General features: G+C 45.1%; 14 non-coding genes across 14 annotated transcripts; all 14 read left to right on the top strand.

Annotated features, from left to right (window-relative positions):
• Positions 1-1003: 1003 nt before the first annotated feature.
• On the top strand, positions 1004-1194 carry LOC141238984 (U2 spliceosomal RNA). Its single transcript, XR_012304425.1, has one exon. It is a non-coding gene; the product is annotated as a U2 spliceosomal RNA (small nuclear RNA).
• A 1115-nt stretch (positions 1195-2309) lies between these two features.
• Positions 2310-2500, top strand: LOC141238702 (U2 spliceosomal RNA). The gene has a single exon (XR_012304153.1). It is a non-coding gene; the product is annotated as a U2 spliceosomal RNA (small nuclear RNA).
• Positions 2501-3624: 1124 nt separating this feature from the next.
• Positions 3625-3815, top strand: LOC141238703 (U2 spliceosomal RNA). Its single transcript, XR_012304154.1, has one exon. It is a non-coding gene; the product is annotated as a U2 spliceosomal RNA (small nuclear RNA).
• A 1119-nt stretch (positions 3816-4934) lies between these two features.
• Positions 4935-5125, top strand: LOC141238705 (U2 spliceosomal RNA). The gene has a single exon (XR_012304156.1). It is a non-coding gene; the product is annotated as a U2 spliceosomal RNA (small nuclear RNA).
• Positions 5126-6249: 1124 nt separating this feature from the next.
• Positions 6250-6440, top strand: LOC141238706 (U2 spliceosomal RNA). Its single transcript, XR_012304157.1, has one exon. It is a non-coding gene; the product is annotated as a U2 spliceosomal RNA (small nuclear RNA).
• A 1115-nt stretch (positions 6441-7555) lies between these two features.
• Positions 7556-7746, top strand: LOC141239010 (U2 spliceosomal RNA). Its single transcript, XR_012304451.1, has one exon. It is a non-coding gene; the product is annotated as a U2 spliceosomal RNA (small nuclear RNA).
• Positions 7747-8865: 1119 nt separating this feature from the next.
• Positions 8866-9056, top strand: LOC141238707 (U2 spliceosomal RNA). The gene has a single exon (XR_012304158.1). It is a non-coding gene; the product is annotated as a U2 spliceosomal RNA (small nuclear RNA).
• A 1123-nt stretch (positions 9057-10179) lies between these two features.
• LOC141239011 (U2 spliceosomal RNA) lies at positions 10180-10370 on the top strand. Its single transcript, XR_012304452.1, has one exon. It is a non-coding gene; the product is annotated as a U2 spliceosomal RNA (small nuclear RNA).
• Positions 10371-11489: 1119 nt separating this feature from the next.
• Positions 11490-11680, top strand: LOC141238708 (U2 spliceosomal RNA). The gene has a single exon (XR_012304159.1). It is a non-coding gene; the product is annotated as a U2 spliceosomal RNA (small nuclear RNA).
• A 1122-nt stretch (positions 11681-12802) lies between these two features.
• Positions 12803-12993, top strand: LOC141238709 (U2 spliceosomal RNA). Its single transcript, XR_012304160.1, has one exon. It is a non-coding gene; the product is annotated as a U2 spliceosomal RNA (small nuclear RNA).
• A 1114-nt stretch (positions 12994-14107) lies between these two features.
• On the top strand, positions 14108-14299 carry LOC141239005 (U2 spliceosomal RNA). The gene has a single exon (XR_012304446.1). It is a non-coding gene; the product is annotated as a U2 spliceosomal RNA (small nuclear RNA).
• A 1118-nt stretch (positions 14300-15417) lies between these two features.
• Positions 15418-15608, top strand: LOC141238710 (U2 spliceosomal RNA). Its single transcript, XR_012304161.1, has one exon. It is a non-coding gene; the product is annotated as a U2 spliceosomal RNA (small nuclear RNA).
• Positions 15609-16724: 1116 nt separating this feature from the next.
• On the top strand, positions 16725-16916 carry LOC141239006 (U2 spliceosomal RNA). The gene has a single exon (XR_012304447.1). It is a non-coding gene; the product is annotated as a U2 spliceosomal RNA (small nuclear RNA).
• Positions 16917-18035: 1119 nt separating this feature from the next.
• On the top strand, positions 18036-18226 carry LOC141238711 (U2 spliceosomal RNA). The gene has a single exon (XR_012304162.1). It is a non-coding gene; the product is annotated as a U2 spliceosomal RNA (small nuclear RNA).
• The last annotated feature ends 630 nt before the right edge of the window (positions 18227-18856 follow it).

Consider the following 18856-nt stretch of genomic DNA (forward strand, 5'->3'; position numbering starts at 1 on the left):
GATTTTTCATGTTAAAAGTTGCAGAAGCCAGATGACAAGCTCATTTTAGTTCAACTTCAGCAACTGTGCATTGCATTGCCATGTAATGTAATGCAATGCTATCTATCTAGCTCTCCCTCTATACTTCCTTTTGGATAAACAGACATATTAGGCAAGCATTTTGGAGCTTTCACCTAAATAACTACAGGTGGTGAGATAAGCTGCACAATATAATTGACCTTTCAGTATATTGTTGCACACACACCATCTATTTAGCAAATGCCCTTGTTATCAACAGCAGCCTTTTAAACTCACCTGAGCTAACAGGTATGTGAGCTGGTTACTCTGCTGCGCTTAAAATTTCTTTTTTGGTTTGCTACAATGCCTTTTCTGAAACGTTGTCTCCCTCTGCTGGAACACTGACTTCTTTCATTTAATGCCTGCAGACTATAAAAGAGAAACCAACCCAAAAAGTTTGGTTGATTAGTCTGTGGCATTCTTTTAAACTGTTGCTTATGGCGGTCTCTGTGAGCTTCTCAGTGACATTCAGCCATCCAGGTATCCCGCCTGCAGTAGACGGAATGTGGCAATGGAACGCTGGCTGCGCGTGTCATAATAGGCTCTGAGCCTTTATATACCTGCGCACAGCAGCAGCCACCTTCAGTCTGCTGCTGGACAGCCAGCAGCAGCAGCAGCAGCAGGAGAGGTAATTAATCAGCAACCCTCCTGCTAAGGGTAGACAGCTGCTCGTTCCACCCCCCCCCGGCTTAATTGGTTCTCCTCCCTTCCAACGGTGTTGAGGCGGGTGGGAACAGCCGGGGGTTGAGGGTACTGTGCTAAAAGAGGTGGAGTTATGCAGATATAAAACGCGTGGATTGCAGCAGCAGCAAGCCGAAAAGTGCAGGCATGTGAGGGATCTAGAGGTTGACAGCATGTCTTCTTAACGGGAGTCCAGGTGGCCATCTCCACAAATGGACTTTTCAGAATCCTTGGGTGGCACCGTAGTCGGAAACCAATTCTGGTTATCGCTTCTCGGCCTTTTGGCTAAGATCAAGTGTAGTATCTGTTCTTATCAGTTTAATATCTGATACGTCCCCTATCTGGGGACCATATATTAAATGGATTTTTAGAACAGGGAGATGGAAAAAGAGCTTGCTCTGTCCACTCCACGCATTGACCTGGTATTGCAGTATCTCCAGAACCGGTGCACCCCTTCTTTAATGCAGTTTCTAAAATCAGAAAGAATTGAATTCAATGCTTTTTGTTCATTTGGCTTGTTTGTCGGATTTTGGGATGGACTCTTTGGCTTTGCTTTTCTTCTCCTCATTGGATTTTTCATGTTAAAAGTTGCAGAAGCCAGATGACAAGCTCATTTTGGTTCAACTTCAGCAACTGTGCATTGCATTGCCATGTAATGTAATGCAATGCTATCTATCTAGCTCTCCCTCTATACTTCCTTTTGGATAAACAGACATATTAGGCAAGCATTTTGGAGCTTTCACCTAAATAACTACAGGTGGTGAGATAAGCTGCACAATATAATTGACCTTTCAGTATATTGTTGCACACACACCATCTATTTAGCAAATGCCCTTGTTATCAACAGCAGCCTTTTAAACTCACCTGAGCTAACAGGTATGTGAGCTGGTTACTCTGCTGCGCTTAAAATTTCTTTTTTGGTATGCTACAATGCCTTTTCTGAAACGTTGTCTCCCTCTGCTGGAACACTGACTTCTTTCATTTAATGCCTGCAGACTATAAAAGAGAAACCAACCCAAAAAGTTTGGTTGATTAGTCTGTGGCATTCTTTTAAACTGTTGCTTATGGCGGTCTCTGTGAGCTTCTCAGTGACATTCAGCCATCCAGGTATCCTGCCTGCAGTAGACGGAATGTGGCAATGGAACGCTGGCTGCGCGTGTCATAATAGGCTCTGAGCCTTTATATACCTGCGCACAGCAGCAGCCACCTTCAGTCTGCTGCTGGACAGCCAGCAGCAGCAGCAGCAGGAGAGTTAATTAATCAGCAACCCTCCTGCTAAGGGTAGACAGCTGCTCGTTCCACCCCCCCCCCGCCTTAATTGGTTCTCCTCCCTTCCAACGGTGTTGAGGCGGGTGGGAACAGCCGGGGGTTGAGGGTACTGTGCTAAAAGAGGTGGAGTTATGCAGATCTAAAACGCGTGGATTGCAGCAGCAGCAAGCCGAAAAGTGCAGGCATGTGAGGGATCTAGAGGTTGACAGCATGTCTTCTTAACGGGAGTCCAGGTGGCCATCTCCACAAATGGACTTTTCAGAATCCTTGGGTGGCACCGTAGTCGGAAACCAATTCTGGTTATCGCTTCTCGGCCTTTTGGCTAAGATCAAGTGTAGTATCTGTTCTTATCAGTTTAATATCTGATACGTCCCCTATCTGGGGACCATATATTAAATGGATTTTTAGAACAGGGAGATGGAAAAAGAGCTTGCTCTGTCCACTCCACGCATTGACCTGGTATTGCAGTATCTCCAGGACCGGTGCACCCCTTCTTTAATGCAGTTTCTAAAATCAGAAAGAATTGAATTCAATGCTTTTTGTTCATTTGGCTTGTTTGTCGGATTTTGGGATGGACTCTTTGGCTTTGCTTTTCTTCTCCTCATTGGATTTTTCATGTTAAAAGTTGCAGAAGCCAGATGACAAGCTCATTTTGGTTCAACTTCAGCAACTGTGCATTGCATTGCCATGTAATGTAATGCAATGCTATCTATCTAGCTCTCCCTCTATACTTCCTTTTGGATAAACAGACATATTAGGCAAGCATTTTGGAGCTTTCACCTAAATAACTACAGGTGGTGAGATAAGCTGCACAATATAATTGACCTTTCAGTATATTGTTGCACACACACCATCTATTTAGCAAATGCCCTTGTTATCAACAGCAGCCTTTTAAACTCACCTGAGCTAACAGGTATGTGAGCTGGTTACTCTGCTGCGCTTAAAATTTCTTTTTTGGTTTGCTACAATGCCTTTTCTGAAACGTTGTCTCCCTCTGCTGGAACACTGACTTCTTTCATTTAATGCCTGCAGACTATAAAAGAGAAACCAACCCAAAAAGTTTGGTTGATTAGTCTGTGGCATTCTTTTAAACTGTTGCTTATGGCGGTCTCTGTGAGCTTCTCAGTGACATTCAGCCATCCAGGTATCCCGCCTGCAGTAGACGGAATGTGGCAATGGAACGCTGGCTGCGCGTGTCATAATAGGCTCTGAGCCTTTATATACCTGCGCACAGCAGCAGCCACCTTCAGTCTGCTGCTGGACAGCCAGCAGCAGCAGCAGCAGCAGCAGCAGGAGAGGTAATTAATCAGCAACCCTCCTGCTAAGGGTAGACAGCTGCTCGTTCCACCCCCCCCCCGCCTTAATTGGTTCTCCTCCCTTCCAACGGTGTTGAGGCGGGTGAGAACAGCCGGGGGTTGAGGGTACTGTGCTAAAAGAGGTGGAGTTATGCAGATCTAAAACGCGTGGATTGCAGCAGCAGCAAGCCGAAAAGTGCAGGCATGTGAGGGATCTAGAGGTTGACAGCATGTCTTCTTAACGGGAGTCCAGGTGGCCATCTCCACAAATGGACTTTTCAGAATCCTTGGGTGGCACCGTAGTCGGAAACCAATTCTGGTTATCGCTTCTCGGCCTTTTGGCTAAGATCAAGTGTAGTATCTGTTCTTATCAGTTTAATATCTGATACGTCCCCTATCTGGGGACCATATATTAAATGGATTTTTAGAACAGGGAGATGGAAAAAGAGCTTGCTCTGTCCACTCCACGCATTGACCTGGTATTGCAGTATCTCCAGGACCGGTGCACCCCTTCTTTAATGCAGTTTCTAAAATCAGAAAGAATTGAATTCAATGCTTTTTGTTCATTTGGCTTGTTTGTCGGATTTTGGGATGGACTCTTTGGCTTTGCTTTTCTTCTCCTCATTGGATTTTTCATGTTAAAAGTTGCAGAAGCCAGATGACAAGCTCATTTTGGTTCAACTTCAGCAACTGTGCATTGCATTGCCATGTAATGTAATGCAATGCTATCTATCTAGCTCTCCCTCTATACTTCCTTTTGGATAAACAGACATATTAGGCAAGCATTTTGGAGCTTTCACCTAAATAACTACAGGTGGTGAGATAAGCTGCACAATATAATTGACCTTTCAGTATATTGTTGCACACACACCATCTATTTAGCAAATGCCCTTGTTATCAACAGCAGCCTTTTAAACTCACCTGAGCTAACAGGTATGTGAGCTGGTTACTCTGCTGCGCTTAAAATTTCTTTTTTGGTTTGCTACAATGCCTTTTCTGAAACGTTGTCTCCCTCTGCTGGAACACTGACTTCTTTCATTTAATGCCTGCAGACTATAAAAGAGAAACCAACCCAAAAAGTTTGGTTGATTAGTCTGTGGCATTCTTTTAAACTGTTGCTTATGGCGGTCTCTGTGAGCTTCTCAGTGACATTCAGCCATCCAGGTATCCCGCCTGCAGTAGACGGAATGTGGCAATGGAACGCTGGCTGCGCGTGTCATAATAGGCTCTGAGCCTTTATATACCTGCGCACAGCAGCAGCCACCTTCAGTCTGCTTCTGGACAGCCAGCAGCAGCAGCAGCAGCAGGAGAGGTAATTAATCAGCAACCCTCCTGCTAAGGGTAGACAGCTGCTCGTTCCACCCCCCCCCCCGCCTTAATTGGTTCTCCTCCCTTCCAACGGTGTTGAGGCGGGTGGGAACAGCCGGGGGTTGAGGGTACTGTGCTAAAAGAGGTGGAGTTATGCAGATCTAAAACGCGTGGATTGCAGCAGCAGCAAGCCGAAAAGTGCAGGCATGTGAGGGATCTAGAGGTTGACAGCATGTCTTCTTAACGGGAGTCCAGGTGGCCATCTCCACAAATGGACTTTTCAGAATCCTTGGGTGGCACCGTAGTCGGAAACCAATTCTGGTTATCGCTTCTCGGCCTTTTGGCTAAGATCAAGTGTAGTATCTGTTCTTATCAGTTTAATATCTGATACGTCCCCTATCTGGGGACCATATATTAAATGGATTTTTAGAACAGGGAGATGGAAAAAGAGCTTGCTCTGTCCACTCCACGCATTGACCTGGTATTGCAGTATCTCCAGGACCGGTGCACCCCTTCTTTAATGCAGTTTCTAAAATCAGAAAGAATTGAATTCAATGCTTTTTGTTCATTTGGCTTGTTTGTCGGATTTTGGGATGGACTCTTTGGCTTTGCTTTTCTTCTCCTCATTGGATTTTTCATGTTAAAAGATGCAGAAGCCAGATGACAAGCTCATTTTGGTTCAACTTCAGCAACTGTGCATTGCATTGCCATGTAATGTAATGCAATGCTATCTATCTAGCTCTCCCTCTATACTTCCTTTTGGATAAACAGACATATTAGGCAAGCATTTTTAAGCTTTCACCTAAATAACTACAGGTGGTGAGATAAGCTGCACAATATAATTGACCTTTCAGTATATTGTTGCACACACACCATCTATTTAGCAAATGCCCTTGTTATCAACAGCAGCCTTTTAAACTCACCTGAGCTAACAGGTATGTGAGCTGGTTACTCTGCTGCGCTTAAAATTTCTTTTTTGGTTTGCTACAATGCCTTTTCTGAAACGTTGTCTCCCTCTGCTGGAACACTGACTTCTTTCATTTAATGCCTGCAGACTATAAAAGAGAAACCAACCCAAAAAGTTTGGTTGATTAGTCTGTGGCATTCTTTTAAACTGTTGCTTATGGCGGTCTCTGTGAGCTTCTCAGTGACATTCAGCCATCCAGGTATCCCGCCTGCAGTAGACGGAATGTGGCAAGGAACGCTGGCTGCGCGTGTCATAATAGGCTCTGAGCCTTTATATACCTGCGCACAGCAGCAGCCACCTTCAGTCTGCTGCTGGACAGCCAGCAGCAGCAGCAGCAGCAGCAGGAGAGGTAATTAATCAGCAACCCTCCTGCTAAGGGTAGACAGCTGCTCGTTCCACCCCCCCCCCCCCCGCCTTAATTGGTTCTCCTCCCTTCCAACGGTGTTGAGGCGGGTGGGAACAGCCGGGGGTTGAGGGTACTGTGCTAAAAGAGGTGGAGTTATGCAGATCTAAAACGCGTGGATTGCAGCAGCAGCAAGCCGAAAAGTGCAGGCATGTGAGGGATCTAGAGGTTGACAGCATGTCTTCTTAACGGGAGTCCAGGTGGCTATCTCCACAAATGGACTTTTCAGAATCCTTGGGTGGCACCGTAGTCGGAAACCAATTCTGGTTATCGCTTCTCGGCCTTTTGGCTAAGATCAAGTGTAGTATCTGTTCTTATCAGTTTAATATCTGATACGTCCCCTATCTGGGGACCATATATTAAATGGATTTTTAGAACAGGGAGATGGAAAAAGAGCTTGCTCTGTCCACTCCACGCATTGACCTGGTATTGCAGTATCTCCAGGACCGGTGCACCCCTTCTTTAATGCAGTTTCTAAAATCAGAAAGAATTGAATTCAATGCTTTTTGTTCATTTGGCTTGTTTGTCGGATTTTGGGATGGACTCTTTGGCTTTGCTTTTCTTCTCCTCATTGGATTTTTCATGTTAAAAGTTGCAGAAGCCAGATGACAAGCTCATTTTGGTTCAACTTCAGCAACTGTGCATTGCATTGCCATGTAATGTAATGCAATGCTATCTATCTAGCTCTCCCTCTATACTTCCTTTTGGATAAACAGACATATTAGGCAAGCATTTTGGAGCTTTCACCTAAATAACTACAGGTGGTGAGATAAGCTGCACAATATAATTGACCTTTCAGTATATTGTTGCACACACACCATCTATTTAGCAAATGCCCTTGTTATCAACAGCAGCCTTTTAAACTCACCTGAGCTAACAGGTATGTGAGCTGGTTACTCTGCTGCGCTTAAAATTTCTTTTTTGGTTTGCTACAATGCCTTTTCTGAAACGTTGTCTCCCTCTGCTGGAACACTGACTTCTTTCATTTAATGCCTGCAGACTATAAAAGAGAAACCAACCCAAAAAGTTTGGTTGATTAGTCTGTGGCATTCTTTTAAACTGTTGCTTATGGCGGTCTCTGTGAGCTTCTCAGTGACATTCAGCCATCCAGGTATCCTGCCTGCAGTAGACGGAATGTGGCAATGGAACGCTGGCTGCGCGTGTCATAATAGGCTCTGAGCCTTAATATACCTGCGCACAGCAGCAGCCACCTTCAGTCTGCTGCTGGACAGCCAGCAGCAGCAGCAGCAGGAGAGGTAATTAATCAGCAACCCTCCTGCTAAGGGTAGACAGCTGCTCGTTCCACCCCCCCCCCGCCTTAATTGGTTCTCCTCCCTTCCAACGGTGTTGAGGCGGGTGGGAACAGCCGGGGGTTGAGGGTACTGTGCTAAAAGAGGTGGAGTTATGCAGATCTAAAACGCGTGGATTGCAGCAGCAGCAAGCCGAAAAGTGCAGGCATGTGAGGGATCTAGAGGTTGACAGCATGTCTTCTTAACGGGAGTCCAGGTGGCCATCTCCACAAATGGACTTTTCAGAATCCTTGGGTGGCACTGTAGTCGGAAACCAATTCTGGTTATCGCTTCTCGGCCTTTTGGCTAAGATCAAGTGTAGTATCTGTTCTTATCAGTTTAATATCTGATACGTCCCCTATCTGGGGACCATATACTAAATGGATTTTTAGAACAGGGAGATGGAAAAAGAGCTTGCTCTGTCCACTCCACGCATTGACCTGGTATTGCTGTATCTCCAGGACCGGTGCACCCCTTCTTTAATGCAGTTTCTAAAATCAGAAAGAATTGAATTCAATGCTTTTTGTTCATTTGGCTTGTTTGTCGGATTTTGGGATGGACTCTTTGGCTTTGCTTTTCTTCTCCTCATTGGATTTTTCATGTTAAAAGTTGCAGAAGCCAGATGACAAGCTCATTTTGGTTCAACTTCAGCAACTGTGCATTGCATTGCCATGTAATGTAATGCAATGCTATCTATCTAGCTCTCCCTCTATACTTCCTTTTGGATAAACAGACATATTAGGCAAGCATTTTGGAGCTTTCACCTAAATAACTACAGGTGGTGAGATAAGCTGCACAATATAATTGACCTTTCAGTATATTGTTGCACACACACCATCTATTTAGCAAATGCCCTTGTTATCAACAGCAGCCTTTTAAACTCACCTGAGCTAACAGGTATGTGAGCTGGTTACTCTGCTGCGCTTAAAATTTCTTTTTTGGTTTGCTACAATGCCTTTTCTGAAACGTTGTCTCCCTCTGCTGGAACACTGACTTCTTTCATTTAATGCCTGCAGACTATAAAAGAGAAACCAACCCAAAAAGTTTGGTTGATTAGTCTGTGGCATTCTTTTAAACTGTTGCTTATGGCGGTCTCTGTGAGCTTCTCAGTGACATTCAGCCATCCAGGTATCCCGCCTGCAGTAGACGGAATGTGGCAATGGAACGCTGGCTGCGCGTGTCATAATAGGCTCTGAGCCTTTATATACCTGCGCACAGCAGCAGCCACCTTCAGTCTGCTGCTGGACAGCCAGCAGCAGCAGCAGCAGCAGGAGAGGTAATTAATCAGCAACCCTCCTGCTAAGGGTAGACAGCTGCTTGTTCCACCCCCCCCCCCGCCTTAATTGGTTCTCCTCCCTTCCAACGGTGTTGAGGCGGGTGGGAACAGCCGGGGGTTGAGGGTACTGTGCTAAAAGAGGTGGAGTTATGCAGATCTAAAACGCGTGGATTGCAGCAGCAGCAAGCCGAAAAGTGCAGGCATGTGAGGGATCTAGAGGTTGACAGCATGTCTTCTTAACGGGAGTCCAGGTGGCCATCTCCACAAATGGACTTTTCAGAATCCTTGGGTGGCACCGTAGTCGGAAACCAATTCTGGTTATCGCTTCTCGGCCTTTTGGCTAAGATCAAGTGTAGTATCTGTTCTTATCAGTTTAATATCTGATACGTCCCCTATCTGGGGACCATATATTAAATGGATTTTTAGAACAGGGAGATGGAAAAAGAGCTTGCTCTGTCCACTCCACGCATTGACCTGGTATTGCAGTATCTCCAGGACCGGTGCACCCCTTCTTTAATGCAGTTTCTAAAATCAGAAAGAATTGAATTCAATGCTTTTTGTTCATTTGGCTTGTTTGTCGGATTTTGGGATGGACTCTTTGGCTTTGCTTTTCTTCTCCTCATTGGATTTTTCATGTTAAAAGTTGCAGAAGCCAGATGACAAGCTCATTTTGGTTCAACTTCAGCAACTGTGCATTGCATTGCCATGTAATGTAATGCAATGCTATCTATCTAGCTCTCCCTCTATACTTCCTTTTGGATAAACAGACATATTAGGCAAGCATTTTGGAGCTTTCACCTAAATAACTACAGGTGGTGAGATAAGCTGCACAATATAATTGAGCTTTCAGTATATTGTTGCACACACACCATCTATTTAGCAAATGCCCTTGTTATCAACAGCAGCCTTTTAAACTCACCTGAGCTAACAGGTATGTGAGCTGGTTACTCTGCTGCGCTTAAAATTTCTTTTTTGGTTTGCTACAATGCCTTTTCTGAAACGTTGTCTCCCTCTGCTGGAACACTGACTTCTTTCATTTAATGCCTGCAGACTATAAAAGAGAAACCAACCCAAAAAGTTTGGTTGATTAGTCTGTGGCATTCTTTTAAACTGTTGCTTATGGCGGTCTCTGTGAGCTTCTCAGTGACATTCAGCCATCCAGGTATCCCGCCTGCAGTAGACGGAATGTGGCAATGGAACGCTGGCTGCGCGTGTCATAATAGGCTCTGAGCCTTTATATACCTGCGCACAGCAGCAGCCACCTTCAGTCTGCTGCTGGACAGCCAGCAGCAGCAGCAGCAGCAGGAGAGGTAATTAATCAGCAACCCTCCTGCTAAGGGTAGACAGCTGCTCGTTCCACCCCCCCCCCCCCCCGCCTTAATTGGTTCTCCTCCCTTCCAACGGTGTTGAGGCGGGTGGGAACAGCCGGGGGTTGAGGGTACTGTGCTAAAAGAGGTGGAGTTATGCAGATCTAAAACGCGTGGATTGCAGCAGCAGCAAGCCGAAAAGTGCAGGCATGTGAGGGATCTAGAGGTTGACAGCATGTCTTCTTAACGGGAGTCCAGGTGGCCATCTCCACAAATGGACTTTTCAGAATCCTTGGGTGGCACTGTAGTCGGAAACCAATTCTGGTTATCGCTTCTCGGCCTTTTGGCTAAGATCAAGTGTAGTATCTGTTCTTATCAGTTTAATATCTGATACGTCCCCTATCTGGGGACCATATACTAAATGGATTTTTAGAACAGGGAGATGGAAAAAGAGCTTGCTCTGTCCACTCCACGCATTGACCTGGTATTGCTGTATCTCCAGGACCGGTGCACCCCTTCTTTAATGCAGTTTCTAAAATCAGAAAGAATTGAATTCAATGCTTTTTGTTCATTTGGCTTGTTTGTCGGATTTTGGGATGGACTCTTTGGCTTTGCTTTTCTTCTCCTCATTGGATTTTTCATGTTAAAAGTTGCAGAAGCCAGATGACAAGCTCATTTTGGTTCAACTTCAGCAACTGTGCATTGCATTGCCATGTAATGTAATGCAATGCTATCTATCTAGCTCTCCCTCTATACTTCCTTTTGGATAAACAGACATATTAGGCAAGCATTTTGGAGCTTTCACCTAAATAACTACAGGTGGTGAGATAAGCTGCACAATATAATTGACCTTTCAGTATATTGTTGCACACACACCATCTATTTAGCAAATGCCCTTGTTATCAACAGCAGCCTTTTAAACTCACCTGAGCTAACAGGTATGTGAGCTGGTTACTCTGCTGCGCTTAAAATTTCTTTTTTGGTTTGCTACAATGCCTTTTCTGAAACGTTGTCTCCCTCTGCTGGAACACTGACTTCTTTCATTTAATGCCTGCAGACTATAAAAGAGAAACCAACCCAAAAAGTTTGGTTGATTAGTCTGTGGCATTCTTTTAAACTGTTGCTTATGGCGGTCTCTGTGAGCTTCTCAGTGACATTCAGCCATCCAGGTATCCCGCCTGCAGTAGACGGAATGTGGCAATGGAACGCTGGCTGCGCGTGTCATAATAGGCTCTGAGCCTTTATATACCTGCGCACAGCAGCAGCCACCTTCAGTCTGCTGCTGGACAGCCAGCAGCAGCAGCAGCAGCAGGAGAGGTAATTAATCAGCAACCCTCCTGCTAAGGGTAGACAGCTGCTTGTTCCACCCCACCCCCCGCCTTAATTGGTTCTCCTCCCTTCCAACGGTGTTGAGGCGGGTGGGAACAGCCGGGGGTTGAGGGTACTGTGCTAAAAGAGGTGGAGTTATGCAGATCTAAAACGCGTGGATTGCAGCAGCAGCAAGCCGAAAAGTGCAGGCATGTGAGGGATCTAGAGGTTGACAGCATGTCTTCTTAACGGGAGTCCAGGTGGCCATCTCCACAAATGGACTTTTCAGAATCCTTGGGTGGCACCGTAGTCGGAAACCAATTCTGGTTATCGCTTCTCGGCCTTTTGGCTAAGATCAAGTGTAGTATCTGTTCTTATCAGTTTAATATCTGATACGTCCCCTATCTGGGGACCATATATTAAATGGATTTTTAGAACAGGGAGATGGAAAAAGAGCTTGCTCTGTCCACTCCACGCATTGACCTGGTATTGCAGTATCTCCAGGACCGGTGCACCCCTTCTTTAATGCAGTTTCTAAAATCAGAAAGAATTGAATTCAATGCTTTTTGTTCATTTGGCTTGTTTGTCGGATTTTGGGATGGACTCTTTGGCTTTGCTTTTCTTCTCCTCATTGGATTTTTCATGTTAAAAGTTGCAGAAGCCAGATGACAAGCTCATTTTGGTTCAACTTCAGCAACTGTGCATTGCATTGCCATGTAATGTAATGCAATGCTATCTATCTAGCTCTCCCTCTATACTTCCTTTTGGATAAACAGACATATTAGGCAAGCATTTTGGAGCTTTCACCTAAATAACTACAGGTGGTGAGATAAGCTGCACAATATAATTGAGCTTTCAGTATATTGTTGCACACACACCATCTATTTAGCAAATGCCCTTGTTATCAACAGCAGCCTTTTAAACTCACCTGAGCTAACAGGTATGTGAGCTGGTTACTCTGCTGCGCTTAAAATTTCTTTTTTGGTTTGCTACAATGCCTTTTCTGAAACGTTGTCTCCCTCTGCTGGAACACTGACTTCTTTCATTTAATGCCTGCAGACTATAAAAGAGAAACCAACCCAAAAAGTTTGGTTGATTAGTCTGTGGCATTCTTTTAAACTGTTGCTTATGGCGGTCTCTGTGAGCTTCTCAGTGACATTCAGCCATCCAGGTATCCCGCCTGCAGTAGACGGAATGTGGCAATGGAACGCTGGCTGCGCGTGTCATAATAGGCTCTGAGCCTTTATATACCTGCGCACAGCAGCAGCCACCTTCAGTCTGCTGCTGGACAGCCAGCAGCAGCAGCAGCAGCAGGAGAGGTAATTAATCAGCAACCCTCCTGCTAAGGGTAGACAGCTGCTCGTTCCACCCCCCCCCCCCCCGCCTTAATTGGTTCTCCTCCCTTCCAACGGTGTTGAGGCGGGTGGGAACAGCCGGGGGTTGAGGGTACTGTGCTAAAAGAGGTGGAGTTATGCAGATCTAAAACGCGTGGATTGCAGCAGCAGCAAGCCGAAAAGTGCAGGCATGTGAGGGATCTAGAGGTTGACAGCATGTCTTCTTAACGGGAGTCCAGGTGGCCATCTCCACAAATGGACTTTTCAGAATCCTTGGGTGGCACCGTAGTCGGAAACCAATTCTGGTTATCGCTTCTCGGCCTTTTGGCTAAGATCAAGTGTAGTATCTGTTCTTATCAGTTTAATATCTGATACGTCCCCTATCTGGGGACCATATATTAAATGGATTTTTAGAACAGGGAGATGGAAAAAGAGCTTGCTCTGTCCACTCCACGCATTGACCTGGTATTGCAGTATCTCCAGGACCGGTGCACCCCTTCTTTAATGCAGTTTCTAAAATCAGAAAGAATTGAATTCAATGCTTTTTGTTCATTTGGCTTGTTTGTCGGATTTTGGGATGGACTCTTTGGCTTTGCTTTTCTTCTCCTCATTGGATTTTTCATGTTAAAAGTTGCAGAAGCCAGATGACAAGCTCATTTTGGTTCAACTTCAGCAACTGTGCATTGCATTGCCATGTAATGTAATGCAATGCTATCTATCTAGCTCTCCCTCTTTACTTCCTTTTGGATAAACAGACATATTAGGCATGCATTTTGGAGCTTTCACCTAAATAACTACAGGTGGTGAGATAAGCTGCACATATAATTGACCTTTCAGTATATTGTTGCACACACACCATCTATTTAGCAAATGCCCTTGTTATCAACAGCAGCCTTTTAAACTCACCTGAGCTAACAGGTATGTGAGCTGGTTACTCTGCTGCGCTTAAAATTTCTTTTTTGGTTTGCTACAATGCCTTTTCTGAAACGTTGTCTCCCTCTGCTGGAACACTGACTTCTTTCATTTAATGCCTGCAGACTATAAAAGAGAAACCAACCCAAAAAGTTTGGTTGACTAGTCTGTGGCATTCTTTTAAACTGTTGCTTATGGCGGTCTCTGTGAGCTTCTCAGTGACATTCAGCCATCCAGGTATCCCGCCTGCAGTAGACGGAATGTGGCAATGGAACGCTGGCTGCGCGTGTCATAATAGGCTCTGAGCCTTTATATACCTGCGCACATCAGCAGCCACCTTCAGTCTGCTGCTGGACAGCCAGCAGCAGCAGCAGCAGGAGAGGTAATTAATCAGCAACCCTCCTGCTAAGGGTAGACAGCTGCTCGTTCCACCCCCCCCCCGCCTTAATTGGTTCTCCTCCCTTCCAACGGTGTTGAGGCGGGTGGGAACAGCCGGGGGTTGAGGGTACTGTGCTAAAAGAGGTGGAGTTATGCAGATCTAAAACGCGTGGATTGCAGCAGCAGCAAGCCGAAAAGTGCAGGCATGTGAGGGATCTAGAGGTTGACAGCATGTCTTCTTAACGGGAGTCCAGGTGGCCATCTCCACAAATGGACTTTTCAGAATCCTTGGGTGGCACCGTAGTCGGAAACCAATTCTGGTTATCGCTTCTCGGCCTTTTGGCTAAGATCAAGTGTAGTATCTGTTCTTATCAGTTTAATATCTGATACGTCCCCTATCTGGGAACCATATATTAAATGGATTTTTAGAACAGGGAGATGGATAAAAGAGCTTGCTCTGTCCACTCCACGCATTGACCTGGTATTGCAGTATCTCCAGGACCGGTGCACCCCTTCTTTAATGCAGTTTCTAAAATCAGAAAGAATTGAATTCAATGCTTTTTGTTCATTTGGCTTGTTTGTCGGATTTAGGGATGGACTCTTTGGCTTTGCTTTTCTTCTCCTCATTGGATTTTTCATGTTAAAAGTTGCAGAAGCCAGATGACAAGCTCATTTTGGTTCAACTTCAGCAACTGTGCATTGCATTGCCATGTAATGTAATGCAATGCTATCTATCTAGCTCTCCCTCTATACTTCCTTTTGGATAAACAGACATATTAGGCAAGCATTTTGGAGCTTTCACCTAAATAACTACAGGTGGTGAGATAAGCTGCACAATATAATTGACCTTTCAGTATATTGTTGCACACACACCATCTATTTAGCAAATGCCCTTGTTATCAACAGCAGCCTTTTAAACTCACCTGAGCTAACAGGTATGTGAGCTGGTTACTCTGCTGCGCTTAAAATTTCTTTTTTGGTTTGCTACAATGCCTTTTCTGAAACGTTGTCTCCCTCTGCTGGAACACTGACTTCTTTCATTTAATGCCTGCAGACTATAAAAGAGAAACCAACCCAAAAAGTTTGGTTGATTAGTCTGTGGCATTCTTTTAAACTGTTGCTTATGGCGGTCTCTGTGAGCTTCTAGTGACATTCAGCCATCCAGGTATCCCGCCTGCAGTAGACGGAATGTGGCAATGGAACGCTGGCTGCGCGTGTCATAATAGGCTCTGAGCCTTTATATACCTGCGCACAGCAGCAGCCACCTTCAGTCTGCTGCTGGACAGCCAGCAGCAGCAGCAGCAGCAGGAGAGGTAATTAATCAGCAACCCTCCTGCTAAGGGTAGACAGCTGCTCGTTCCACCCCCCCCCCCGCCTTAATTGGTTCTCCTCCCTTCCAACGGTGTTGAGGCGGGTGGGAACAGCCGGGGGTTGAGGGTACTGTGCTAAAAGAGGTGGAGTTATGCAGATCTAAAACGCGTGGATTGCAGCAGCAGCAAGCCGAAAAGTGCAGGCATGTGAGGGATCTAGAGGTTGACAGCATGTCTTCTTAACGGGAGTCCAGGTGGCCATCTCCACAAATGGACTTTTCAGAATCCTTGGGTGGCACCGTAGTCGGAAACCAATTCTGGTTATCGCTTCTCGGCCTTTTGGCTAAGATCAAGTGTAGTATCTGTTCTTATCAGTTTAATATCTGATACGTCCCCTATCTGGGGACCATATATTAAATGGATTTTTAGAACAGGGAGATGGAAAAAGAGCTTGCTCTGTCCACTCCACGCATTGACCTGGTATTGCAGTATCTCCAGGACCGGTGCACCCCTTCTTTAATGCAGTTTCTAAAATCAGAAAGAATTGAATTCAATGCTTTTTGTTCATTTGGCTTGTTTGTCGGATTTTGGGATGGACTCTTTGGCTTTGCTTTTCTTCTCCTCATTGGATTTTTCATGTTAAAAGTTGCAGAAGCCAGATGACAAGCTCATTTTGGTTCAACTTCAGCAACTGTGCATTGCATTGCCATGTAATGTAATGCAATGCTATCTATCTAGCTCTCCCTCTATACTTCCTTTTGGATAAACAGACATATTAGGCAAGCATTTTGGAGCTTTCACCTAAATAACTACAGGTGGTGAGATAAGCTGCACAATATAATTGACCTTTCAGTATATTGTTGCACACACACCATCTATTTAGCAAATGCCCTTGTTATCAACAGCAGCCTTTTAAACTCACCTGAGCTAACAGGTATGTGAGCTGGTTACTCTGCTGCGCTTAAAATTTCTTTTTTGGTTTGCTACAATGCCTTTTCTGAAACGTTGTCTCCCTCTGCTGGAACACTGACTTCTTTCATTTAATGCCTGCAGACTATAAAAGAGAAACCAACCCAAAAAGTTTGGTTGATTAGTCTGTGGCATTCTTTTAAACTGTTGCTTATGGCGGTCTCTGTGAGCTTCTCAGTGACATTCAGCCATCCAGGTATCCCGCCTGCAGTAGACGGAATGTGGCAATGGAACGCTGGCTGCGCGTGTCATAATAGGCTCTGAGCCTTTATATACCTGCGCACAGCAGCAGCCACCTTCAGTCTGCTGCTGGACAGCCAGCAGCAGCAGCAGCAGGAGAGGTAATTAATCAGCAACCCTCCTGCTAAGGGTAGACAGCTGCTCGTTCCACCCCACCCCCCGCCTTAATTGGTTCTCCTCCCTTCCAACAGTGTTGAGGTGGGTGGGAACAGCCGGGGGTTGAGGGTACTGTGCTAAAAGAGGTGGAGTTATGCAGATCTAAAACGCGTGGATTGCAGCAGCAGCAAGCCGAAAAGTGCAGGCATGTGAGGGATCTAGAGGTTGACAGCATGTCTTCTTAACGGGAGTCCAGGTGGCCATCTCCACAAATGGACTTTTCAGAATCCTTGGGTGGCACCGTAGTCGGAAACCAATTCTGGTTATCGCTTCTCGGCCTTTTGGCTAAGATCAAGTGTAGTATCTGTTCTTATCAGTTTAATATCTGATACGTCCCCTATCTGGGAACCATATATTAAATGGATTTTTAGAACAGGGAGATGGATAAAAGAGCTTGCTCTGTCCACTCCACGCATTGACCTGGTATTGCAGTATCTCCAGGACCGGTGCACCCCTTCTTTAATGCAGTTTCTAAAATCAGAAAGAATTGAATTCAATGCTTTTTGTTCATTTGGCTTGTTTGTCGGATTTTGGGATGGACTCTTTGGCTTTGCTTTTCTTCTCCTCATTGGATTTTTCATGTTAAAAGTTGCAGAAGCCAGATGACAAGCTCATTTTGGTTCAACTTCAGCAACTGTGCATTGCATTGCCATGTAATGTAATGCAATGCTATCTATCTAGCTCTCCCTCTATACTTCCTTTTGGATAAACAGACATATTAGGCAAGCATTTTGGAGCTTTCACCTAAATAACTACAGGTGGTGAGATAAGCTGCACAATATAATTGACCTTTCAGTATATTGTTGCACACACACCATCTATTTAGCAAATGCCCTTGTTATCAACAGCAGCCTTTTAAACTCACCTGAGCTAACAGGTATGTGAGCTGGTTACTCTGCTGCGCTTAAAATTTCTTTTTTGGTTTGCTACAATGCCTTTTCTGAAACGTTGTCTCCCTCTGCTGGAACACTGACTTCTTTCATTTAATGCCTGCAGACTATAAAAGAGAAACCAACCCAAAAAGTTTGGTTGATTAGTCTGTGGCATTCTTTTAAACTGTTGCTTATGGCGGTCTCTGTGAGCTTCTAGTGACATTCAGCCATCCAGGTATCCCGCCTGCAGTAGACGGAATGTGGCAATGGAACGCTGGCTGCGCGTGTCATAATAGGCTCTGAGCCTTTATATACCTGCGCACAGCAGCAGCCACCTTCAGTCTGCTGCTGGACAGCCAGCAGCAGCAGCAGCAGCAGGAGAGGTAATTAATCAGCAACCCTCCTGCTAAGGGTAGACAGCTGCTCGTTCCACGCCCCCCCCCCGCCTTAATTGGTTCTCCTCCCTTCCAACGGTGTTGAGGCGGGTGGGAACAGCCGGGGGTTGAGGGTACTGTGCTAAAAGAGGTGGAGTTATGCAGATCTAAAACGCGTGGATTGCAGCAGCAGCAAGCCGAAAAGTGCAGGCATGTGAGGGATCTAGAGGTTGACAGCATGTCTTCTTAACGGGAGTCCAGGTGGCCATCTCCACAAATGGACTTTTCAGAATCCTTGGGTGGCACCGTAGTCGGAAACCAATTCTGGTTATCGCTTCTCGGCCTTTTGGCTAAGATCAAGTGTAGTATCTGTTCTTATCAGTTTAATATCTGATACGTCCCCTATCTGGGGACCATATATTAAATGGATTTTTAGAACAGGGAGATGGAAAAAGAGCTTGCTCTGTCCACTCCACGCATTGACCTGGTATTGCAGTATCTCCAGGACCGGTGCACCCCTTCTTTAATGCAGTTTCTAAAATCAGAAAGAATTGAATTCAATGCTTTTTGTTCATTTGGCTTGTTTGTCGGATTTTGGGATGGACTCTTTGGCTTTGCTTTTCTTCTCCTCATTGGATTTTTCATGTTAAAAGTTGCAGAAGCCAGATGACAAGCTCATTTTGGTTCAACTTCAGCAACTGTGCATTGCATTGCCATGTAATGTAATGCAATGCTATCTATCTAGCTCTCCCTCTATACTTCCTTTTGGATAAACAGACATATTAGGCAAGCATTTTGGAGCTTTCACCTAAATAACTACAGGTGGTGAGATAAGCTGCACAATATAATTGACCTTTCAGTATATTGTTGCACACACACCATCTATTTAGCAAATGCCCTTGTTATCAACAGCAGCCTTTTAAACTCACCTGAGTTAACAGGTATGTGAGCTGGTTACTCTGCTGCGCTTAAAATTTCTTTTTTGGTTTGCTACAATGCCTTTTCTGAAACGTTGTCTCCCTCTGCTGGAACACTGACTTCTTTCATTTAATGCCTGCAGACTATAAAAGAGAAACCAACCCAAAAAGTTTGGTTGATTAGTCTGTGGCATTCTTTTAAACTGTTGCTTATGGCGGTCTCTGTGAGCTTCT

Source organism: Phyllobates terribilis, unplaced genomic scaffold (genome assembly GCF_046119375.1).
Source record: "Phyllobates terribilis strain yellow unplaced genomic scaffold, ASM4611937v1 Scaffold_763__1_contigs__length_703860, whole genome shotgun sequence".
Lineage (NCBI taxonomy): Eukaryota > Metazoa > Chordata > Amphibia > Anura > Dendrobatidae > Phyllobates > Phyllobates terribilis.